A 25,952-nucleotide genomic window follows, 5' to 3' on the forward strand; every position below is an offset into this window, starting at 1 on the left:
GGATCCATTCCCAGCAATCCTCATTTGCTTGTCCTGGGGCAAAGTTCTATTTTTCTTTCTTTTCAAGTTTACTAGATGTGGGAAATTATGGACTCACAACCTAAATCAATTAAGGAACCTCAAATTTGATTTGAGTTGGGCTGGCTAATACCTGGCAAGATGAATGAGAGTCCACACTGCAGGTGGGCATACCAACCTTATGCTTCTGCCTCCACAAATAACTTTTTAGGGATAATGACCAGCAAGCTGTCATAGATAACAAGTCATGCAAGGGAACAGAACCACATGACCGAGACCTAGCAGAAAGAGTAGAGGGGTGCCTGGGTGGCTCAGTCGGTTAAGCATCTGAATTCAGCTCAGGTCATGATCTCATGGTCCGTGGGTTCAAACCTGTATTGGGCTGTGTGCTGACAGCTCAGAGCCTGGAGTCTCCTTTGGATTCTGTGTATTCCTCTCTCTGCACATCGCCTGCTCACGCTCTGTCTCTCTCTCTCTCTCTCAAAAATGACTAAACATTAAAAAAACAACAACCCCGTAGACAGTATGGTTGACCCTTGAACAGCGTATGTTTGACTGCATGGTCCACTGATCTGTGGATTTTTTTTCCGATAAACACAGTGAAGTACTGCAAATGTATTTTCTCTTCGTTATAATGGTCTTAATAACATTTTCTTTTCTCTAGCTTACTTTATTCTAAAAATATAGTATTTAATACATATACAAAATATGTGTTGTTTGACTGTTTATGTTATTGTTAAGGCTTTCAGTCAATGGTATACCATTAGTAGTTAAGTTTTGGGGAATTAAGTTATATCCAGATTTTCAACTCTGATGGGGGGGTCAGCACCCCTAACACCCTCATATTGTTCAAGGGTCAACTGTGTAAGCAGATCCGTCTAAACAGAGTAGTTTTGGACTATTGATGTTGCTTTAGTTTAGCATGAGACAGACTGTGAGCAGGGGAGGGGCAGAAAGAGGGAGACACAGAATCCAGAGCAGGCTCCAGGCTCTGAGCTGTCAGCACAGAGATCGACACCAGGCTTGAACTCACAAACCATAAGATCATGACCTGAGCCAAGTTGGATGCTTAACCAACTGAGCCATGTAGATATCACCATAAGAGAAGATTTGATGAAAGTATAAAACAAAACCATGGAACCTTCCAGAGAAAAAAAAGGGCTATCAAAGGAGCAACCATTCCACCAAGAAAAAGCAAAGAGATAAGCAATTGGATATCATTTTAAAGTGAAAGAAAAATAGAATGCAGGTAACATCACTAGACAACAGGAATGAAAAGGCCAAGAGCTAAGAATGAATGATCCCATTGTACGTAAAGCATAGTGAAACCAAAAGTTATTTTGTACAAAGAAAATATCAACAGAGAAATTTATAACAATAGCATATATCCCAGAAGAAACATATATGTTGATGAGAAAAAATGATTTCAATGATAACAGAATTCTATGAATTTCATTTTGATTTTGTTTCTTCCTAGGACTTACACAAAATAAACATGCATCAGGATCCTCAAAGACAAGAAAAGATTGAGAAAACGTGGAAGGTGGCAAAGGCTAAGGAGAAATAACAACAATGTAAAGCAGATCCTGGATCAGAAAAAAGACATTAGTGGGAAAATGGCAGAATTTCCATTAAGATCTGCAGCTCAGTTTATAATGTTGTACCACCGTGAAGTTCCTGTTCTCAATGTATCTACAATTAGTTATGTGGTTCCCTTTAGAGCAAGAGGGCTTGTGAGATGTTATAAAGACTGTACATGGCCTATTGTTGTACCTCTTCTATAATATGAAAGTGAGTTGACAGTGAGTATTCTTGTTATGTTTATATTCTTTGTTTTTGTTTTGTTTTGTTTTGCTTTATTCATTCATTCATTCATTCATTCATTCATTCATTCATATCTCTGGCAGACTCCTTCAGGGACAATCACATTCACACATTCAATGAAGACTTGAGACAAGGATCCTACCGCACATCCTAGGCTCCCCTTGTCACCTCTTCAGACTGGTATGGAGGGAATGTGGCTGGTAGGTTGGGGGCAGGGATATGAAGGTCCAAGTCCCTAAGTGCTAGTGTCTACTGTAAATAGACACTCATAGGTATTGTGAGACCAGTACCTCCTTCAGACATTGAAAAAGGACCCCAATCCTGGCCTCAAACTCCAGGGGTTACCGACTCTTTGAGCACATTCCTAGAAATAGTGCAACCACCCCACCTCTTTTAGCTGTACTTGGGACTGGTCATGGAGAGTGCTGTCTCCTGACTTGGGCACCTTGGTGGGCCAGCACCTCCACAGGGCCAATTCTAAAACTTCTACCAAGGGGGGCCATGCCTCTTAGAGCACTTTCCTGGAAATGCTGCACCTGCCCTATCTTATATCACCAATTCCTTACCCCAATTCCTTTCAGATAACTGGACCTGGCTATTGAGGGTGCTACCTCCTGAGTTGGATGTAAATATGGGTGGGCTAGCAGGCACCTTACTTCTTCCACAGGAGCAAATATTCCAAGAGGCCTTCCTGGAGCCAGGACTCTTTCCAAAGTAGTTGTCCTCCTGGGAGAGTCTTGCCCCATGTGACAGGGACTGGCTGGACTTTCCTTTAAAAGATAGGTCAGCTATCTGGTGCCATTCTCCCTTTGCCCTGAATGTACGAACTAATGGAGGGGGCCACAGGAGGCCTTGGTCTGAATTCCTTGAGAACCTCTCCAAACAGGAAGGCATAGTTCTGTAAACTTAAAAGGCAGTTCCAGAAAAATAGAATGTTTGTCTTCCTGGAAGAAAGAAGATGCTCCAGGTGCTTTCTGGTTTTCCAAGAGTTCTCTGGTTTTTATCACAGACATGCCTTTTCCTTCCCCAGGCACACTCTGCCAGATAAGATTCTCAGGCCTTACCTTTCCCCAGAGTACAAGGTGCTGTCTGTCACTAAGGGTTCCTGATGGAAGACCCTACATAGTGTCCCTCTCCCACTTGCCTATTATCAACCTCTTCACTTAAAAAAATCCTCCTCAGCTTTCTGCCTGTACAAGAGTTTTCTTCCTCTTGGAGAGAAGTGGGAAAGCCATGATATTGGACAGTATTTAGTGGAGGAAGAATTGAAGACTATATAGAACCAGTTGAGAATTTATCCTCCATCTTCTCCAGTGACCTGGTTTCAAAAATTAGGCAAGGTAGGACCTGCTTTTCTCAGGTGTGATATGACCAGGATTTTGCTTTGCCAAGTCCCATTGATGGCTTTTGATGGTTAGTTTGGATTAAGAGGCAGGGCTTTATGGAGACAAGATAGTTAAAATTGTAGTGAGGACAAAGTATGAGTTGAAGTTTCCCCACCTGAGTTGGTTTCTGGGCAATGACAGCCTGATGTGCTTCATGGAAAGATACAGTATGGATAGCTTGCCTAACAGCCTGATGTCCGCACTTTGATTCTAGCTGAGATGGACTCCTAGCTGAGATCTATACCGCTATTGGACATGTGGGCTACTAACTTCAAAAAATTGTGTCAGGGGTTGTGCGCCCTGACAATGGTGATTGGGGGATGAAGTGGTTATAATCACTGTGGAAAGGAACACAATGGGAAAGAAATGTTTTCTTCCTGGCTCTGTGGCTTTTGCAAAGAGTTACCTGAAAGGCTTTCCAGGTTCTGCCCCTTCCCTGTGTTGGAGCTTCCATTATGGCAGCACTCCACCTCTATGTTTGTTAAAAAATCATCATACACTTAAAGGAGTAGCAGTGTGCTTTGTTTGAGTGAATTATATTTGAATGAAATTCTGAGTGAAAGACAGTTTACTGATACAGGGGAAGTACAAATATAAAGTCAGTCATAAGTGAAAGACACAGAAAAGCAGTGGTCAACTGGACAGGGAACAGAATCTCTTCTATGAGTTTAAAAACAAGAAAATAAACCAAGGAAATGAGAAAAAGATGCTCACAACTGAAAACAACAAAAGAAATGGCCTGAGCAGACAGGTTTAAGAACAAGTGGACATAGGAGAAGGAAAAGTGAACTCCCTGGAATATAACATGGACCATAGAGGAGGAGAGAAAGGGCAATAATGCTTCCCATAGGTCTTCCAGAATCCAGGCTCTTTCTTCAGTGGCTATCCTCCTGACATATTCTTGACCTCAGTGTCAGGAACAGCCAGCCTCCCTTTGACAAAGCTGGCAAGTCCTGTGGAGCTCCTGTCCCTCTGCCTTGTATCTGTAGCCTCAGAGGAGGGCTTGGTCTGAATTCCTGTAGTCTCGGGCATCTAGTCTCCTGATACCTTTCTTATTCTCTAGTCCCAAGACCAGTGCCCCTGGAAACAATAGCTTGGCCTACCTGAAGGCTGAGGTCCAGAGAAGGGAATGGGATTTGCCTGCCCAGTGGGTTTCCCAATCCCTATGTGGCCACCTAGTGTGGCCACATTTATTTAGCAAGTCTTTCATGGCCCTTTGTCTTTACAAGGATTTTTCCTCCTCCTGGAGGGAAAGTCTCGAACTGTGATGGGAGACAGTATTTTGTGGAGGAAGAAAAGTAGGCCTGGTTGGTACCTTTGATGTCCTCTCCAGACCCCGGTTGACAGACTGGGCCTGGTTGGAGCCACTTGTTTCAGTCAGGAATACAGTCCAGTGTGGCGGTTGGCTGTGTCTGGGGGTGCAGTGTTTGGGGTGAGAGACAGTGGTTTTTGAAGAGAGAAAGAATCCAACACCATACAAAGAATGACGTATGTTTGGAGATTGGCCTGCCTGACTTTGTTTTGGGGCAAGACACTATGTGTGAGTCTTAGAGCTGACTCTGGTTCAGGAGAGCTTGAGGGTAAGGTGCCTGGAGTGTGGACTTGGATCGTGGCTGTGTCTGAGTCTCAGTTCAGGTATACACCACTAGAGGCCACCACTGACTGGAATCCTGCATGTCAGGACATCAGCACCTCCATGGTGCTGATACACACAAAAGGCTTCTAGCAGTTCTCTAGAGAACCCTGAGGAAAAAGAAGCGGTTTCTTCTAGTCCCCAGTGATTTTTCACTCATAGTTTCCTCAGAGGCTTTCTGGGTTCCATCCCCTCCAGTGTTTGAAGTTCTGGTGACAGCAGCAAACCACCTCCAAGGACATCTGCCAAATGTTGTCAGACACCAAATGGAAAGGCAGTGCATTTTGTTTGATGTGAATTATGCTCAAAGACAGTTCCTTGGTAGGGGCAGGGGAGGTAGGGACATAGATTCAGTCACAGAAGAGAAATGGTCAGGCTGGACAGGAAATGAAATCTCTTCTAGGAGTTCAATAACAACACAAAAACCAGGAGAAACGAAAAAAAAAGTTTTGCCCATGACATACAAAAAATATAAGTGATGACCTCAGCAGAATAGTTTCAGAAGGAAAAATGAACCCGCTGGAATATAACACGTCCCCTATAGGAGGAGGAGAGAATAATGGAAATTGCTAAGGACCAAACACAGGCACAGAGAACAGAAAGATCAAGTTGAATAGGTGTAGAATTGGGATCCAGCAAGGGAAGATGGAGGAAGAAAGTGTATGTCTGAGGCAGTATTTGGATACTGCAAGACTGACAGTGACCCCAAGCCATGCTTGGGCAGCAAGAAGAAGCCCCAGAAAGCTCACAATCAAGAATTTCATATCCAGGACCACAAGAAGAAACATGGCTGGTGCCAACCCCAAATCAGACAAGATTGCAGTGGGTGGGGAAAAAAAAGAAAAGAAAAGAAAAGAAAAGAAAAGAAAAGAAAAGAAAGCACATTCCAAGTAGCAACGCTCCTCTGGAAAACACCCCTCCCACCTCCCTTCTACTCCCCCAAACTCAAACGGGGACCGGCTTCCCAGTAAGGAGTGGAAGCCAGAAGATGAAATGCTGGTAGGCCAAAACAGCTAAACTGGAAGTGGATCAGTGGTAAATTTGCCATCAAGTCAGCCACGGAGTGGATCATAACCTCCTCATGTGACTTGCCTCCTGTAGATCATGGCACAATGGTTAGGTGAGATACATGAATTTTGGGAAGGGGGGGTGAGGTGGGGCCTTAAAGAGTGAAGAGCACATTCTTTGACCTCTTTCCTCAAAGTCTGAAAGGCATTCCGGAGCAGGTCTTTTTGTATTCTTGTGTTTGGAAAGGTCCCTTTTAGGATGGAGAGGGGCTTCCTACAACTGCTGGTCTGAAGCCATCGCCAGGTCAGGCACACCTTAAGAAAACCAAGAACAAATGAGGAGGAAAAAAATCACACTCAGCTACACAGCCAAACACAGCAAAAACAGCTACAAGGTCACTAGGAAGAATGGGGACTGTAAGCATCCCTAGGCCTAGATGACAAATCCCATCCCTCCACCCATACTGCGTAGCTCATTGGCTTCCGGCTGGCTCTGGCTCCAGTAACTGAAGCCTGCGAGGGAGCAAATTGGCCTGGAAGCACACAGGGGCAGTCCCATCTCAGGGTCAGAGGGCAGACCCCTTCCAGAATCATCCCAGGCACACTCGCAAGGGAAGGGATACCAACGCTACTGTTCTCATCCTGCTTGGTCAGTCTAGCTTGGCCCTCCCTCGCTCCCTCTCTTCTTTCCTCCCTCCCTCCCTTCTTTCCATCCGCTGGACCCACTAGAAGACAGAGGACAGCCACAGCCCGTGCCTCAGTCTGTCCAACACTACCGCCAGAGGGCGCCCCCGCCCCCCTACAGTTTCCGCCCTTCGTTTAGGAATGGTGGTGGTTCCGGGTGAAGCTGGCAATATCTGTTGCCCGCACTTGTGCAGTTGGAGGGCGGGCCTCAACCCCGAGTTGCTGGGCTCCTGGAGCGTTGTGGGCGGTGGGGAGGGGGTGAAAGAGGAGGGTGTAACCCGGGAGGTGGGGAGGGTGAGCCTGCTTTACTCTCCTCGGTTCCCCTAGATCATGGGCCTCTGGATCACAGCCGTAGCCACCACTACGGCCATGCCGGCCAGATTTGATGACCAGATACAGACACTACAGACTGCATACACTATGGACCGAAATCCAAATGGAGCGGATAGGAATGGGATCTGATGTGAGGCCAGGTGGGGTGGGGATGATATCTGGTGAGTGAGGTAATAAAGATCCCATAGCCTTGTCACCTGAAAATCCATTTTCCCTGAGACCTAGATGTGGGTGGAGGAGTCCCATGCCCTGGCACCACACATCGGAGCTTCTGCCTCTCCCAGTGCCTTTCAGGAATCCCTTTCTGCAGGTCTGCAACCCCACTGCCCCCCACCCCCCGGAAAAACACCCTCTTCCCTAGTGTACATAGGCCCAGCTGTGGAGGGACTCCCTCCCTGGTGGGGCACACCAGTTACTTAGCACCTGCCTCCTTGGACAGGGGGGATGGTGCTTCCCAGAAGCATTCCAGGACCCAGGGCTCTTTCCTCAGTGGCTGGCCGCTGACGGATTCTTGACCCCCCTCTGTCAAGGACAGTCAGCCTCCCCTTGACAAAGCAAATAAGTCCTGTGGTGCATCTGTAGACCCAGGGGAGGGCCTGAGTTACTTCTGGCCCTGGTGTCTAGTCTCCTGATGACTTTCTTGTCCCCTCGTGTATTTCTCCTAAGATGAGTGCCATAGAAAGCAGGAAAGCACAGCTTGGGCCTGCATGAATGCTGAGGTCCACAGAAGAGGGTGGGATTTGCCTGCCCAGGGAATTCCCGTGGCCTACCTGGTGTGGCCATATTCATTTGGCAAGTCTTTCATGGCCTTCTGTCTTCACAGAGATTTTTCCTTACAAGTTATTACACATGCTGTTTATTTTTCACTTGATTTTTGTTTTTCTTACATGTGCTTTCCTTCTCCATGTATGTTTTCCCTGATAGAGATGTTCATGGGCCTTTTATTTTCATTGATTGGTGGCAGCCCATGGCAGTGAGAGAGCATTGGTAAATTCAGACCCTTCCCAATGCCCCTTTTCCTCCGACCTAGTATATACATAGGCATGTGGTAAGTCTTGGTTTGTCCACATTTTAGTGGAGTTTCTTTCTCTGTAGGAAATAGTAAACCTTTATTTTACATATTATCTGCTGGGGGAAGAATTAAGCTTAGATAGAATTAGATTCCATTTATAGTTGATCTTGAAAGATGTATTTTTAAAACAAAGCAAGGTAGAAGGCATTGGTTCTAGTCATTAGGTGAGCAGAACTTGCACTAAGAGAATATCAGGCATAGGTATTGACTATTTTTTAACATAGAATTTTATTTTATTTCACTTTTTTTTAACGTTTATTTATTAATGAGAGACAGACACAGAACCTGAGCAGGGGAGGGGTAGAGAGAGGGGGAGACATAGAATCTGAAGTAGGCTCCAGGCTCTGAGCTGTCAGCACAGAGCCCGACACAGGGCTCAAGCTCACAAACTGTGAGATCATGACCTGAGCCAAAGTTAATTGCTTAAACAACTAAGCCACCCAGGCGCCCCCTATTTCACTTTTTAAAGTTTATTTATTTATTTTGAGAGAGACAGAGACAGCACAAGTGGGGAAGGGGCAGAGAGAGAGAGAGGGAGAGAGAATCCCAAGCAGGCTCTATGCTGCCAACATAGAGCCCGACATGGGGCTCGAACTCACGAAACTGTGAGATCATGACCTGAGCCAAAACCAAGTCAGAGGCTTGCCCAATTGAGCCACCCAGGCACTCCTGTAACAGAGGACTTTAGATTAAGAGAATATAGTAATGAGAACTGTGTTGAAGCCTTTGAAATCTAACTGTGTCAGTTTGTGTCAGATGAAACTCTTATGTGCCTTTGGGAGATAGCACAACTTGATGGTTAATAGTCTGACTCTGGAATTTTATTCTGGGTCTTAATTCTAACTTGGTCATTTGCCATCTGTGGGCACTTGGGCCATTCACTGAAATTCTCTGTAGAACTGTTTTGTCATTTCTAGAATGGTGGTTTGGTAGTAAAGTGTTCAAGTTTACCTAGAAAGAGGTATTTTTTTTTCTCCTTAGCTCCTACTTATTTTTACCTCTTTGGAATATTTTGCCTGGTAAATGTCTTTGTTTACGAGCGGCTTTGTGTTAGGCAGGGATTAACAAGGTTATTTGGAGTACAGGCCTTAGGCCAAGCCAAATAATAACAACTAATTTACATAGAGGCTTTGGGTCACACTAACAATGTGATTCAGGGTCTAGGCGTTTGGTCACATAACTGTCAACATCCAGAGGGTCTGTAAACATAGGCAATATTTTTATTTAGTAGGCAACATACAGACAATCATCTATGGAGTTTTAAGAAAGACTGATACCAATGCTCAAGTGAGCTTCTTTATATTTTTTAATTTATTTAATTTATTTAATTCAAGTTAGTTAACATACAGTGTAGTATTGGTTTCAGGAGTAGAACCCAGTGATTCATCACTTCCATATAACACCCAGTGCTCATCCCAACAAGTGCCCTCTTTAATGCCCACTGCCCATTTAGCCCTATCCCCTACCCACCTCCCCTCCAGCAACCCTCAGTTTGTTGCTATAATTAAGAGTGTTTTATGGTTTGCCTCCCTCTCTGTTTTTATCTTATTTTTCCTTCCCTTCCCCTGTGTTCATCTGTTGTGTTTCTTAAATTCCACATGTGAGTGAAATCATATGATATTTGTCTTTCTCTGACTGACTTATTTCGCTTAGCATACATAATACATTATAGTTCCATCCATGTTGTTGCAAATGCCAAGATTTCATTCTTTTTGATGGCCGAGTAATATTCCATTGTATATATCTACCACATCTTTTTTATCCATTTGTCAGTCAATGGACATTTGGGCTTTTTCCATAATTTGGCTATTGTTGATAATAACACTGCTAAAAACATTAGGGTGCATGTGCCCCTTCGAATCAGCAATTTTTTAAGTCTTTTGGATAGATACCTAGTAGTGCAATTGCTGGGTTGTAGGGTAGTTCTATTTTTAACTTTTTGAGGACTCTCCACACTGTTTTCCAGAGTGGCTGCACCAGTTTGCATTCCCACCAAAGGCATAACAGGATTCCCCTTTCTCCACATCCTCACCAATAGCTGTTGTTTCCTGAGTTGTTAATTTTAGCCATTCTGACCAGTATGAGGTGGTATCTCATTGTGGTTTTGATTTGTATTCCCTGATGATGAGTGATGTTGACCATCATTTCATGTATCTGTTAGCCCTCTGGATGTCTTCTTTGGAAAAGCGTTCATGTGTTCTGCCCATTTCTTCACTGGGTTATTTGGGGTTTTTTTTTTTTGAGTGTTGAGTTTGATAATTCTAAATTTCTTCTTTAATTTCCTGGTTAACCCATTCATTCTTTAGTAGGATGTTCTTTAACCTCCAAGTATTTGGGGGCTTTCCGAATTTTTTTCTTATAGTTGATTTCAGTTTCATAGCATCTGAAAATGCTACGAAAATAGCATTTTGTTATCTGAAAATATGCATGGTATAATCTTGATCTTTTTGTACCTGTTGAGGGCTGATATGTGACCCAGTATGTGATCTATTCTGGAGAATGTTCCATATGTGTTCAAGAAGAATGTGTATTCCGCTCCCTTAGGATGAAATGTTCTGAATATATCTGTTAAGTCCATCTGGTCCAGTGTGTCATTCAAAGCCATTGTTTCCTTGTTGATTTTCTGCTTAGATGATCTGTCCATTGTTGTAAGTGGGGTATTAAAATCTCCTATTATGGTATTATTATCAATGAGTTTTCTTTATGTTTGTGATTAATTGATTCACATATTTGGGTGTTCCAAGTTGGGGCATAAATATTTACAATTGTTAGGTCTTCTTGATGGAAAGACCCCTTAATTATGATATAATGCCCTTCTTCATCTCTTGTTACAGTCTATGTTTTTAAATCTGGTTTGTCTGATATAGTATGGCTATTCTGGCCTTCTTTTCATCCCCATTAGCATGAAAGATGGTTCTCTATCCCTTCACTTTCAATCTGTAGGTGTCTTTAAGTCTAAAATGAGTCTCTTGTAGGGGCGCCTGGTGGCTCAATCGTTAAGCGTCCAACTTTGGCTCAGGTCATGATCTCAAGGTTTGTGAGTTCGAACCCTACATCGGGCTCTGTGCTGACCGGTCAGAGCCTGGAGTCTGCTTTGGATTCTGTGTCTCCCTCTCTCTCTGCCCTTCCCCTGCTAATGCTCTGTCTCTCAAAAATAAATAAACATTAAATAAATAAATAAAATGAGTCTCTTGTAGGCAACATATAGATGAATCTTGGTTTTTTTTTATCCATTCTGATACCATATGTCTTTTGATTGGAACATTTAGTCTATTTACATTCAGAATGATTACTGAAAGACATGAATTTAGTGCCGGTGTGTTACCTGTAGAGTTGGTGTGTCTGGTAATGTTCTCTGGTTCTTTGTAGTCTTCGTTGCTTTGGTCTTTTTTTTTTTTTTCCACTCAGAGAGACAACCCCCCCCCCCCTTAAATTTCTTGTGGGGCTGGTTTAGTGGTTTAGTGGTTGAATGGTTTAGTGGTCACAAACTCCTTTAGTTTTGTTTGTCTGGGAAACTCTCCTATACTGAATGACAGCCTTGCTGGATAAAGAATTCTTGGCTGTATATTTTTCCTATTCAGCACATTGAGTATTTCCTGCCATTCCCTTCTGGCCTGCCAAGTTTCAGTGGACAGGTCTGCTGTTAACCTTATTATGTTCCATTCTTGTAGGTTAAGCACCTTTTGTCCCTAGCTGTTTTCAGAATTCTCTCTTTATTTTTGTATTTTGCAAGTTTCACTATGATATGTCATGGTGTTGAATTGTTTTTGTTGATTTTGAGGGGAGTTCTCTGTGCCTCTTGGATTTGAATGCCTGTTTCCTTCCCCAGATTAGAGAAGTTCTCAGCTATCATTTGTTCAAATAAACCTTCTGCCCCCTTTTCCCCTTTCTTCTTCTGGGACTCCCTATGATATGGATATTGTTTTGTTTTAATGGAATCACTTAATTCTCTAAGTCTCCCCTCATGATCTAATAATTTCCTTTCCCTCTTTTTCAGCTTCATTATTTTCCATAATTTTATCTCTATATCACCTATTCTCTCCTCTGCTTCTTCAGTCCTCATTGTCACTGTATCCAGTTTGTTTTGTATCTCAGTTACAGCACTTTTTATTTCATCCTGACTAGTTCTTAGGTCTTTGATCTCTGCGGCAAGGATTTTTCTGGTGTCTTCTATGCTTTTTTCAAGCCCAGTTAGTAATCTAATGACTATTGTCCTAAATTATTGTTTGGATATATTGCTTGTGTCTATTTTGAGCAATTCTCTGGCTGTGATTTCCTCCTGATTTTTCTTTTGGGGAGAATTCTTCCATCTTGTCATTTTGGCTAAGTTTCTGTCTTTTGTGTGCTTTAAAATGTTTTGTGTTTCCTGAACCTGAGAGTACTGCTGTATTAAAAAGGGGTCATACCCTGTCCAGGGCCTGGCACTTCATGAAGTGTTTCTGGTGTATGTTGTGTATACTCTGTTGTTGCGTTTTGGCTGCTCTTTCCTACTGGTCAGTCCTCTGCAGAGTTCCTCCATGCTTCCTGTGGTGGAGTGTTTGGACCTTTAACTAGGTCCAAACCTTTGATTTGTTTGTTCAAGTAACCTTGATAAAAACGGGGGAGGGAGAAAAAGCCTGATCTCAAAAAAAAAAAAGAAAAAAGAAAAAAAGAAAAGGAAAGGGTACAACAAACCAAACAGAGAATCAAAAAACTGTAAGGCTGATTCCAAAGAAAAAGAAAGGAAAAGAAAAGGAAAAAAAGAAGGAAGGAAAAAGGAAGGAAAAAGAAAGAATTTTAAAACCTCTGATCCAAAAAAAGAGAAAAGGTAATAAAAAAAAACAAACGAGAAACTACGAGCCTGATTAAACTCATTAAACAGCAGCTCTCCATTCTGCCCTCCCCCCAATCTCTGGCAAGCTCTATTCTAGTTGCAGTCTCTATAACAGATACCTCATTTAAGTGCAATTATACAGTATTTGTCTTTTTGTGACTGGCTTATTTCACTTAGTATGATGCCTGTAACTTTTCCCCATGTTGTATGTAGCACATGTCAGAATTTCCTTCCTTTTTAAGGCTGAATAATTCTATTGTATGTGTATACCACATTTTGTTCTATTTACCTGGCAATAGACACTTGGACTGCTTCCACCTTTGGCTGTTGTAAATAATGCTGCTATGAAAATGGGTGTACAAAAATTTCTTTGAACACTCTCTTCAGTTATTTTGGATATATACCCAGAAGTGGAATGGCTGGACAATATGGTGATTCTATTTTTAATTTTTTGAAGAATCACCATACTGTTTTCCATTGCATCTGTACCATTTTACATTGCCAACAGTGCATAAGGATCCCAAAATCTAAATATCCTCACCAATACTTGTTATTTTGTTTTTCTTTTCTTTTTGATAGTAGCCATTCTAATAGGTGTAAGGTAGTATATCTCATCGTGATTTTGATTTGCATTTCCCTGGTCAGTGATATTGAGCATCTTTTTATATTCTTATTGACCATTTATATATCTTCTTTAGAGAAATGTCTATTCAAGTCCTTTGCTCATTTTAAAAGTGGGTTGTTTGGGGTTATTGTGGTTGAGTGGTAGGAGTTCTTCATATATTCTGGATATTAACCTCTTATCAGGTATATGATTTGCAAATATTTTCTCCCATTCTATGGGTTGCCTTTTCACTCTGTTGATTGTGTCCTTTGATGCACAGTTTAAACTTTTTATGTAATATAATTTATTTTTCCTCTTATTGCTTGTACTTTTGGTATCATATCCAAGAAATGATTTCCAGATTCAATGTCGTGAACCCTTCCCCTATGTTGTCTTCTAATAATTTTATAGTTTTACACTCTTACACTTAGGTCTTTGATCCATATTGAATTAATAGTTTTATACTGTGTAAGGTAAGGGTCCAACTTCATTCTTTCACATGTGAATATTCAATTTTCCCAATCCCAAATTAAATTCCCCAAATCCAATTTTCAATTGTTTGTTGAAAAGATTGTTGTTTCCCCCATGGAATGGTCTTGCAGCCTTGTCAAAGATCAACTATACTGCAAGGTAATTTTCTGGGCTTCTTATTCTTTTTTACTGGTCTGTATGTCCATCTTAATGTCAGTACGACACTGTTTTGATTACTGTAGCTTTGTAGTAGGTTTGAAATCAGGGTGAGACCTCTAACTTTGTTCTTTTTTTTTTCAAGAGTTTTTTGGGGGGCATTCAGGGTCCCTTAAGATTCCATATGAATTTTAGGATGGATTTTTCTATTTTTACAAAAAATGTTACTGGAATTTTGATAGTGATTGCATTGAAGCCACAAGGGCCAGTTCAACTACAACGCTGGTTCCAAAAAGGGAACCTGAGCCCAGGTAAGTACCTCCAGCCATTTATAGCATCATTATTGATAGGTTGAGACTGGCGCAAAATAGTATTCTGTATATGTCTGTTAGGTTCAGCTGGTTTATAGTGTTAATCAAGTCCTCTGTTTCCTTACTGACTTTCTATCTGGCTCTTCTATCATTACTGAAAGTGGGAACTGAAGTCTACTATTATTGTAGAGCTGTGTATTTCTTCAGTTCTATCAATGTTTGCTTCATAGATTTAGGACCTCTGATATTTGTTGTATATATGCTCATAATTGTATGTCATCTTAATTGACCCTTTTATCATTATATAATGTCTTTTTTTTGTCTCTCGTAAGAATTTTTGAGCTAAAGTCCACATTAGCATAGCTACTCCTGCTGTCTCTTGGCTACTATCTACCTGGAATATCTTTTCCTATACTTTCACTTTCAACTTATATATGTCCTTAGAGGTTTTCAATCTTTTATAGATGGCATATAGTTGAATATTGATTTTTATTTTTATTTTTTAATTTCTTAAAAGCTTATTTTGAGAGAGAGAGAGAGAGAGAGAGAGAGAATATCCCATGCAGCCTCCATGCTGTCAGCGTGGACCCTGACCCAGGACTCAGTCTCACAAACCGTGAGATCATGACCTGAGCCAAAACCAAGAGTCAGTCTTTTATTTATTTTTTTTTTAATTTTTTTTCAACGTTTTTAATTTATTTTTGGGACAGAGAGAGACAGAGCATGAACGGGGGAGGGGCAGAGAGAGAGGGAGACACAGAATCGGAAACAGGCTCCAGGCTCCGAGCCATCAGCCCAGAGCCTGACGTGGGGCTCGAACTCACGGAACGGGAGATCGTGACCTGGCCGAAGTTGGACGCCTAACTGACTGCGCCACCCAGGCGCCCCAAGAGTCAGTCTTTTAAATGACTAAGCCACCCAGGCACCCCTGAATCCTGAGTTTTAAAAACCCATCCTGTCAATCTGTATCTTTTGATTGGCAGTTTAATCAATTTACATTTAAACTAATGTAAGGACTTACTTTTGCCAAATTGTTATTTTGTCACAGACTTTGAGTCGGAGTTCCCTCTTGTCCAGCAAGAGAGTGGATGCAGAATTGAATACGAGAGAGGCTAATGTCCGGGAGGAGACGAGAGCCCCAAGTAAGGGTCCTTGCTCCATATTTATTAGGATCAGAAGGCTTACAAACATGATGGACATGCAGAAAGAGACAATAAAACACTAACCATTAATTCATGTGTGTGAGAGAAAGGGGGTTTCAAAGGTACATGGTGTTAGGGGTTTGGGTCAATACAAATCTAAGTCCCAGTGCTGAGCAGATGGCCGTTTACTGCAGCCACCAGGCACTGTGTCTGTTTATCTTAACTTGTCTAGGGGCTAACCCTGCTGCCTCAGGGTTAACAAGGCATTTTTCTTGCTAATTAGCTCTGGACGTTTTTACCCTGCTGCAGGGGCTTTCTGCTTCTACCTGTTCACAGACACTTCCATCTTGTGGAAATGACTTTCCGCTCTATGCTTTCTACACTGGTGGCACTTTCTCCCTGTGCTGGCTTTCCACCCTAAGCCTTGTTAACCCATTGGTGAAAGCTCAGCGAATTCTTAAGCTTATTCCTCACATTATTTGTTTCTGTAGGTCTTAAAATTTTTTGTCTTTCATTTCCTCCATTCCTTCCTTTGAGTTTGGCTTTAAATGTAGAACACTGAAAGCAGCTGTTTTTGCACATCCTTGGGATACTCTTGGGAAACATGGTACTAAAGAATGTGAGTACAAGTCAAAAACTATTCAGGATTACCCATGTTTCCTTCTGCTTTAGAGGAGAGCTCAGAGGGGGGAAGAATCGCAGGCTCACTGGGAGGTGTAAACCACCACAAGCCCAGTCAGCAGTTGTGGTTTGAGGGATGAAAGTCATCTGACCAGGCTCCATGTTGCCCCAGAGCAGTTGTCCTCTGTGGTATCCTCAGCACATAGCATAGTACATGGCACACAATATGAATTCAATAAGAATTTGGTAGGTGAATAGAGAAATTCCACCAATGGCTCTGTCTGTAGGCTTCATCTAGTGACTAGCACACAGTAGGAGCTCAATAAATAGCAACTGCTATGGGCAGTTGAGATGGTAGAGTGGTTAAGTCTCTGATATTTGGAATAAAAGAAATCACAGCAACTCAACACTTATGTGCTATTGGGGCTGAGTAGGTCACATAACCTCTCTGAGATTCAATTTCCTCATGTAGGATGAGAATTTACATCATGGGGTCCAGTGGGGGTTAAAGAAGCTAATCCATGAAGAGCCTAGTATATGCTGAGTGCCCAGCAAGTTATAGCTATTGAAATTAATATCATTACCAAAATGTTAAGTAACTCTGGTAAACACTGCTGTTTTCATTCCAGGATTTGCAAAGCAAGGACTGAGCAGATCACCTCCACATTTCTTCCACGCTACAATTCTATGAATTGGAAGTGGTGAGATTTTGTTTTTCTTTCTTTCTTTCTTTCTTTCTTTCTTTCTTTCTTTCTTTTCTTCTCTCTCTCCTTCCCTCTCTTTCTCTTTTGCAACAGGGGTTGGAATATAAATGTCACAGAGAATTTTGGAAGATAAAGTTTTGAAAAGCCATAGAAACGTTCAAAGAGAGGCCAGGAAGATGACCTGTATGTGTGCTAGGTCTTCCCAGAGAGTAAGATCAGATGAAGTTCCTTTAACAGTCACCCAGACTCCTGGGTGCCCACGTCCCTATCAGCTTTTGGAGAAGGACCATCTCCTCCCCAGGCCTCCCTGGGTCCTGGGTGATTCCTGGGTCCTGTGGACTTAGAGGCACATCTTTTATGTTCTGCTTCATCTGTCTCTGTATCAAGCTGAAAGCATTGCCTCCTGTTGCCTTCAACACTCGTGCTCAAGATGTTGGGGCAGCAGAGGGCTCTGTGCCAGGGAACACCCAAGGCACTCTCCAAAGCTCTGGGTCATATATCAGTTCTGTATGTCCATGTGACATCAAGTCCATAAGCTCCTGGGTCTGACCCTCTCTGTTCTAAGGTTAAATTCCAACCATGTAGCTCTGTGGGGACACACAACATGCTTTCCCTTCCCCTCTTCTCCACACCTCTTCTACCTTTCCTCACATCTTTGACCAAAAGCACCCTTTCTGCCAAAATTATTCAGAATAAATGAGTATTCTCCCCTCTCTTTGTCTGCTGAGGAGACTTCAGTAGGATCCATACCATAGAGTTGTGAGGGGTGAATGAGAGAAGCCATGTAAAGCATGAAGCCCAGGAATAGGAACAGTAAGCGTTTCAGAAGTGGAAATTGCTGTTACCATTATCATCAACAAGAAGTGCAAAAAGTCCATTTTCCTAAAAAAGAAATTGTATATTTATAGAAACCACATTGTTTGATTTATCATTTATGATCAGTTTTAAAGACATAAGAAGTTTTAATATTGGTGTCAAATGTGAATTTTCTTTATTAAAATATAAACAAAAATAAACCCCTGTGTCAGCTGAGAGAGGGGGATGTTTGTTATTCAGTGGGCCACAGAGGGACCTTGTTTTATTTCATGTTGTCATGGTCTCAGAGAAACCTTGTCTGATATGATGTCTGTGAGATTGTTTATGTCCAACAGGAGAAAAGAATGGCCTGGTAGTGAACATCAGCCCTGTTTCCAAATGTTGGGGGAATTCCTTTCTCACAACTTTTCATTCACATTCATGCAGCCGACATTTAGTGAGCACCTACTAGATGCCAGGCCACGCAGCAGTGATGGTGAATACAGGGGTAAACAATACTCTCTACACGTTAGACTTCCCAGCATGCAGGAAAAGAGCAGGGGAAAAGTTAGAAAAGGGGAAGAACAGGTGCAGCCATCTGAAGGGCCAGAGAAGATTCCCTGAAGAGGAAGTCATACCAAGTAGGAAAAGCACGGATGAGTCTGGAGGTGGGGGCAGCCTCTGGGGAAAACTAGTGCGTTTCTAACAGAAAGGGATAGTTTTAAGCGATGACGCTGCAGAGCTAGGCAAGAGCTAAACCTCTGGTAAACCTTAACAATGTTAAGGATTTTCAAGGTATGTGGCTTAAAAAAAAAAAAAAAGGAAAAGGAAAAGAAAAAGAACAAAAAGGCAAGTGTTTTATAATTTTTAGTACAAACTTTGCTTTACTGTGCAGATCTTTAAAAATATTATGTAGGTGGTAGAGATATAGATATAGATACTGATATATCAGCATAGCAATATATCTAAAATATATTAATTTTTAAAAGTAAGTTTCTTAAGAGCATGTACAAGAGGCTACAATTAAAAAATATAAATATGGACACCACGAATGCCCAAACACAAGGTGACCCCAAATCTAAGGTACTTTTTCCAATGCAGTAATATTTCACAGTGAGCCAAGAAGATTTTGTTGGGATTGTCCTGATTGTATAAATTTTTAGGGAAATGAGATATGTAGTTATAATATGTATTAGTTTAGATGAATTATATATTTAAATTGAATGAATAATATATAAATTTTGGTCTTTTCCAATTTCATGTTTTGAAAAAAAATTTTTTTAACTCTCTGCAAGTAGCAGTGTTTTTCTCATCCCCAAAGCAATTTTTTGATAATTTTTAAATGTTTATTTATATTTGAGAGAGAGTGCACATGCATGCACGAGTGGGGGAGGGGCAGAGAGATGGAGACAGAATCTGAAACAGGCTCCAGGCTTGGAGCTGTCAGCAGAGCCCGACAGAGGGCTCAAACTCACAAGATCATGACCTGAGCTAAAGGCAGACACTTAACCAATTGAGTCACCCAGGCACCTCCCCCAAAGCTATTTTTGAGGTTTGTAAGCCAGTTTTCCAGGGTCCATCATTTTCTCTTCTAAGTAGAATAAGAAGTGGAATCTGAACATTATTGACAATGATGCATTCATTGCATGCATTCATGTGACATTAATACATTTTTCTATTTATCCTGTAGATACGTATATATTTTAAGTAATGTCTACACTCAATGTGGGGCTCTAACTCATGACCCCAAGATCAAGAGTTGCAAGCTCCCCCAAATGAGCCAGCCAGGCACCCCTGTAGGTGTATATTTCTTATCTTCAAAATATCAAAATAGGATTTCCTATTTAAATAATTGTTAAAATACTTGTGTGCAATGCTATCCTGTCTATGCAAATGTACAGTCATCTTCCCAGGAATAACTGCCAAATCTGAACTAAGTTTCTCTGCCACTTGTTTGACTAATTTCTCTTCCTCCTCTTCCTCCTCCTTCTTTTAGAGAGAGTGAGTGGGGGGGTTGGTGGGGAGAGGGGCAGAGGAGAGAGAAGGGGAATCTTAAGCAGGCTGTATGCTCAGTGCAGAGCCAGACCCAGGGCTCAATCCCACGACCCTGGGATCATGACCTGAGCTGAAATCAAGACTCAAACACTCAAACCGACTGAGACACCCAGGCACCCCTGTTTGACTGATTTCATAGGGAGACCTCTTTAGGCCTCCAAAGCTCAAATGAATGGAGATCCTTTAAGGTCAATGAATCTTCTCCAAACTGTCCTATTATCTTTAAAATAAAGTCCTTCAGATAACTGCACCCTCTCCCATGAAAGACTTTTTAAGGACTCACATGTAAGACTCCCCACTTTTTGCTATGGGGTAATGGGGTAGGGAGGACTCACCTAGTAATAAGAATGGAAGAACATACACCCAAATATAAATGATCAGGATCCCTTGGTGATAGGATTATATGGATGGTTCTTATTTTCTTCATTCTGTACATCTGTACTTTCTTTTTTTTTTTTTTAATGTTTATTTATTTTGAGAGAGAGAGAGCAAGAGCACAAGCAGAGGAGAGGCAGAGAGAGGGGGAGAGAGAGAATCCCGAGCAGGCTCTGCACTGTCAGCACAGATCCTGATGTGGGGCTCAATCTCACAAACCATGAGATCATGAGCCAAAATCCAGAGTCAGATGCTCAACTGACTGAGCCACCCAGGCACCTCTGCACATCTCCATTTTCTAATTTTTCTACCATGAACATGGATTAGTCATATAATAAGGAACAAAACAAGCAATAAAAATTGTAGGTGCCTTTTGTTTGTTTTAAGAAATTGTTTTCTGGCCCCAGACCCTCAAGCTTAGCCCAAGCCTCTGCATCCCTTCACTCCAGGCAGGAAGCACCTCCACACCCTAGGAGCAGATGTTATTTACCTCCTGTAGGGATCAAGGTCTCCTCTTCATGCAGTAGGAAATGGGGAAAGGGAAGAGGCCAGCTCCAGGACACTTGAAAATTCCTAGGCTGAGTCTGAGGCCCACGGGAATTGCCCATCTCCCAGTCATTGTTCTTGTCAGCCTCAAAGAGAGAAAATTCCACCTCTACAAGCTGAATTTCAATTTGCAAGTGTCAAGAGAGCAGGGAGAACTGCAGGAGGCTGGCTACTGAGCATAAGGCAGCCCAGGGCATGGGAACAATGTGCTGCAGGGAAGGTGCCCCTTCATCCTAGGGGGAGGAGGATAAATCCCTCTCTACCTTTACATGCTCTCCCTCCCCAGCTCTAGTCTTCTAGTTTTCTGGAGAAAGGCTAGACGGTGCCTTCTTCAAAAGAGTGGGCAGAAGCAGAGAGGATTTATTCAAGGGGTGCCCCGAATAAATTAAATTTATTCAATTTAAATATATATTCATGATTCCTGCAGAAATGGAACCTTCCCAGAACATGGGTGAGACCCGTGCAGACATGCTGGATACCCTCCCGGGGTAGAGCCCTCAGCCCCACTGAAGGGTACTGGAAGGAGGAAGTATAGGATACCCGGCGGGGAATCAAGTGGTTCCTGCAGGATCAGTGCCTCCACAATGACCAAGGTTTAGACCAAGACTTCAGGGTGCTAAAGGTGGTGAAGGTAAGCATTTGTGGACCCAGCGGGTTTCAAACCCAGCTCTTTCCCTTTGAACATTTGAGGCCTTGGGGGGTGGAACTGCTTCATCTCTTTAAGCCTCAGATTCCTTTTTACCACTTGTTATAGGAAATAAGTGTATTGTCATCATCATTGTTTTCATATTGGGGATCCAGTTCTATGAGTTCCAAGGAATTTGGTGGAACAGGTATAGCAGTATAGCAGGTCATTATAATAATTGTGCTTTTTGTGTGTGGTTTAATGCTTCTTTACCTCCAAAGTTATAAAGATATTCTCCTACATTTTCTTCTAAAACAGCTTGTTCTAAAATGGGGTTTCTTCTGGGAAAATAACTTATAACTCAACTTTCAAGATGTCATGCTAAATGAAAAATGTTTTAACTATAAGTCTAGATTTTTCTTTATTCTGCTAAAATGAAAATAATGTAACGCTAACTTAAATTAAGTAAATCAGGCTTTAGCTGGAGGAAATAATGGCTGCCATGTGTGAGGCTGAAAAGGAAGGGCACACAGCTTTAAAAGATCTTAAAAAGCAGAAGCCAAAGGGGCGCCTGGGTGGCTCAGTCAGTTAAGCGTCCGACTTTGGCTCAGGTCATGATTTCGCTGTCCGTGAGTTTGAGCCCCGCGTCAGGCTCTGTGCTGACAGCTCAGAGCCTGGAGCCTGTTTCAGATTCTGTGTCTCCCTCTCTCTGAACCTCCCCCATTCATGCTCTGTCTCTCTCTGTCTCAAAAAAAAAAAAAAAAAAAAAATCCAAAACAGACACAAGTAACCATCCTTGTCTTCAAGGATCACCAATTTCCTTCTAAGACACACATCATAATTGGAACAATGCAGTTATCGACCTGCCAGATACTCAATGCTACAGGGCCAGAAACAGGAAAAGTCAGTCTCAGTTAAATACAGGTCAAGAGCCAGATGCTGGAAAATGACAGCAAGTATTTAAGCAGGAAGCAGTGTGATGACTTTGGCATTTAGGATAAGTCAGGCAGTGGCATATTAGGTGGATTAGAAAGAAGCTAAATCCAGGTGCTGGGCTAGGAAGCCATGACAGTAAAACCAGGCCTCAGAAAGGCCTGGAATTGTTATGTAGGTAAAAGTTGGACAGAGAAAAAGAGAAATTCAGGGCTATTCTGAAGGGGAAAAAATAAAATCAGGGTGGGTTTTCATACTAGAGTTGAACACTCACTATAACCACTTCCCTAGTAAACCAGGGGATTTGGGGAAGAGAAGTGACATAGAGTCTGGGAACTCTCAAAATTCTAGCCCTCCTTCCACTTCCCATTATTATATTCCTACTACTGAGTGGCATCCCTGGGCTTGGCCACACCTATGTAACCCCCAGAGCTGCATAGGAAGGGGCTGGTTTTGACCTAATTCACAGTTGAGGGAAACAAGAGAACTCCCTTCCTTTCTGGGCCAAAGTTGCTCACATTTGGTTAAGAAACTGGGCTCACTTAGGCCTGAAAGTCAGAGCATCCAGTGTGGAGTCCAGTCCCAAACTGCCAGTGACCTAGGGGCAGTTCTGAGCTGGAATTTCCTAATTTTTGGCATGAGCTTTAGCATGAGGAACTTGGTCCAGCTCCAAAATACCAAGATTTAGGGAAGCAGACTTCTCAACAGCAACAACTAGAAGCCAGGAGTTAGCAGAATCATATCTTTATTATTTTTTTTAATGTTTATTTTTGAGAGGAAGCGAGTGTGCAAACAGGTGAAGGGCAGAGAGAGTGGGGGAAGGAGGATCCAAAGCAGGCTCTGCACTGTCAGCACAGAGCCCAATGAGGAGCTCAAACTCACCAACTGTGAGATCATGACCTGAGCTGAAGTGGGATGCTTAACCGACTAAGTCACCCAGGCTCCCCCCAGAATAATATATTTAAAGGGTTGAGGTTAAAAATCCAGAACTGGGCATCTAGGAAATGAGCCAAGAATGATGATAAAATAATTACAAATTAAAACAAGAGTTCACTACCAAGAGACATCATTAAATGAACCTCAAAAGAATATGCCTCAGGAAAAATGAAAATGATCCCAGAAGGGCAATTTAATGCGCAACAAAGAATGGTGAGCACACACAATGTGTGAATAAAAACTAACTTTTGGAAAATATTAATTAACACAATACTATCTAATTGGCAGTATCAAAAGGAAAACATAGAAATGGACTTCCACTCCAACCATGATGGAGGCACAAGGACCAGATTTACCTTTGCTGCTTCAACAAATGAAAAACTGGAAAAAATAAGTAAAACAACATTTGAAAACAGGCAAAGCAGGGGAAAAATCCCTGAGAGAAGGAGAAAAGGAGGGAAGTCCTGTGACTGTCCTAGTGTACTTCCTGTAGAGACTTTTGCAAGCCACAGCAGAGGAAAGGGTAAACTAAACAGTCTTCCTGAACTGAAAAGATAAGAGTTGAGAATTCAGGAAGGCCGAAGTGGCTAGAATTCCAAGAAATTATACAGTCGATAGAATTCATGGAAAAGGTTGTCAAATAGGCTACTCTAAATAAAACTTCACGTATTCAAGAAGACAGAAGGTGCTGTCAAATGTGCAAGGAAGCCTCCTGAAAGGGAGGAGGGGCATGGGAGGGTGCCAGTGAAGCTCTCAGAATGATGAGTGCCACTGGCTGCCCCAGCCGCCTGTGAGTGCTATCAGAACTCACAAGAGATTATGTATCCCACATGTATCCTGCTGGCTACGGTTCATCAACCGAGTAAGAATTGAAAAGTGTTTCAGAACCAGGAAGAAAAGCCCCACTTTCATGCAGTGTCTCTCCACTCCCATCTAGTAAAAAGCTTAACACTAGCCCAGCTGTCAGTAGGGAATGTTTACATGGCTCAGCTCCAATACTGCAAAGCAGGTCAAGGAAGGATAGATTTGCTAGGAAATAAGTTGATAAAGCACAAGAGCATCCAAAACATTGTATCTTTTGATTTCCACCTCTGACAAAGAAGATTCAACCTGAAGGTTCACCAAAGAGAAACAGAGATCTCTATCAGCATCAATAAAAGGACAATGAAAATACAGCTCGTGAATAGAAGCCCAACTCTCTTCAGATTTTACCAGTAAGATGTCACATTTCCATTCCTCTGTTCCTCCACATTTAATTTCTAGACTTAGAAATATCATAATTTGGAAATTACAGTAAAGTATATATGCTGGTCTTAACTCCCTGGATGTGCTTTCATTATATTCACAGAATTGCTTATTTACAAGTAGTAGTCACCCCCTTGTCCATGGGACATACATTCCAAGACCCTCAGGGAATGCCTCAAAGTACATACATAGCAAACTCTATATGTGCTATGTTTTTCCTATACATACATACCTATGGTAAAGTTTAACTTACAAATTAGGCATAGAGATTAACAATAATAAATAATAATAAAATAGAACAATTATAATAACATACAGTATAAAATCGTGAATATGGTTTCTCTAAATATATTACTGTACTATGAATGCCTTCTTCTTGTGATGTGACATGATAAATGCCTATGTGATGAGATGAAGTGAAGTGAATGACATAAGTACTATGACAAAGCACTAGGCTACTATTGATTGACTTTTTCATGGTATGTCAGGAGGATCATCTGCTTCCAGGCAGATATGGTTGACCACAGATAACTGAAACAGTGAAAAGTGAAACTTTAGATGGGAGAGGGGAAGCTACTTATGTGAATACATACACATACAAGCACATGCACGCGTGCACAAACACACTTAACCTTATTAGTTTTCAAAGAAATACAAATTGAAGCAACAGTTAAGAAAGCATGTTTTACCCATCTAATTGACAAAATGTAATTAGCATCCAATACTGCAGAGGGTGCAGAAAAAGAAGGTGAAATTCAAGACTGGTGGGGAAAGGAAGAATATATGGGATAATATTTATTTCTTTATAATGTTTTCAACAGTAGAATGAGTGTTACTTTTGTAATTTTGGAAGAATTTTGTTAAAGTAAATTTTTAAGTTATACAAACAGAACTCTCAAAGCTCAAAAAATTAAAAAAAAAAAACCCAATCCCATTAGAAAACATGCATAAGAGACAAGGGTACATTTAACTGAGGATATACACATGCCAAATAAGCACACATGAAAGGATGTTCAACATCATTAGCCATGAGAGATATGCAGATTAAAACCTCAGTGAGCTATCACTACTATCATTTCACTTTAGAATGGCTAAAATGAAAAAGAGTAACAATACCAAATGCTGGCAAGAATGCAGAGAAACTGAATCACTAATATATTGCTACTGGTAAAGTAAAATAGTACAGCCATTGCTATTACCATAAGTTTGGTGATTTCTTAAAAACTAAACATGGTGGGGCACTTGGGTGGCTCAGTCAGTTAAGCATCCAACTCTTGGTTTTTGGCTCAGGTCATGATCTCATGGTTTGTGGGTTCGAGCCCCATGTTGGGGTCTGCACTGACAGCATGGAGCCTGCTTCAGATTCTCTCTTTTCCTCTCTGTCCCTCCCCTGCTCTCTCTCACACATGTGCACTCTTTCTCTCTCTTAAAATGAATCAACTTTATATATTTAAAAAAAAAACCACAACTAAACATGTAACTACCATATGACCCAGCAATTAAGGCTCTTTGGGTGTTTCCTCAACAGAAATCTAAACCATGTTTACATAAAAACTTGTACACAAATATTTGTAACAGCTGTATTTGTAACAGCCAAGGCCCAAAAACAACCCAGATTCCCTCAAAGAGTAAACTAACTGAAGCTGATCCATATCATGGAAAGC

At 41.7% G+C, this 25,952-nt stretch overlaps 1 long non-coding RNA gene across 4 annotated transcripts in view; it reads left to right on the top strand.

The window, feature by feature from the left end:
* LOC125153630 (uncharacterized) overlaps positions 1–23,563 on the top strand; it is a 29,372-nt gene extending 5,809 nt beyond the window's left edge. Inside the window, exons 2-7 of one of the 4 annotated variants that reach the window (XR_007147522.1) lie at positions 1,496–1,820; positions 1,926–2,022; positions 15,360–15,453; positions 16,704–16,775; positions 20,977–21,180; positions 23,332–23,563. This is a non-coding gene — a long non-coding RNA (uncharacterized LOC125153630). Of the gene's footprint in view, positions 1–1,495; positions 1,821–1,925; positions 2,023–15,359; positions 15,454–16,703; positions 16,776–17,509; positions 17,938–20,976; positions 21,181–23,331 lie in introns of those variants that run through there. The other 3 variants (XR_007147525.1, XR_007147524.1, XR_007147523.1) reach the window with 3 other exon arrangements.
* Positions 23,564–25,952: the final 2,389 nt, after the last annotated feature.

The sequence above is a fragment of the Prionailurus viverrinus genome, chromosome E2 (genome assembly GCF_022837055.1).
Source record: "Prionailurus viverrinus isolate Anna chromosome E2, UM_Priviv_1.0, whole genome shotgun sequence".
Classification (NCBI taxonomy): domain Eukaryota; kingdom Metazoa; phylum Chordata; class Mammalia; order Carnivora; family Felidae; genus Prionailurus; species Prionailurus viverrinus.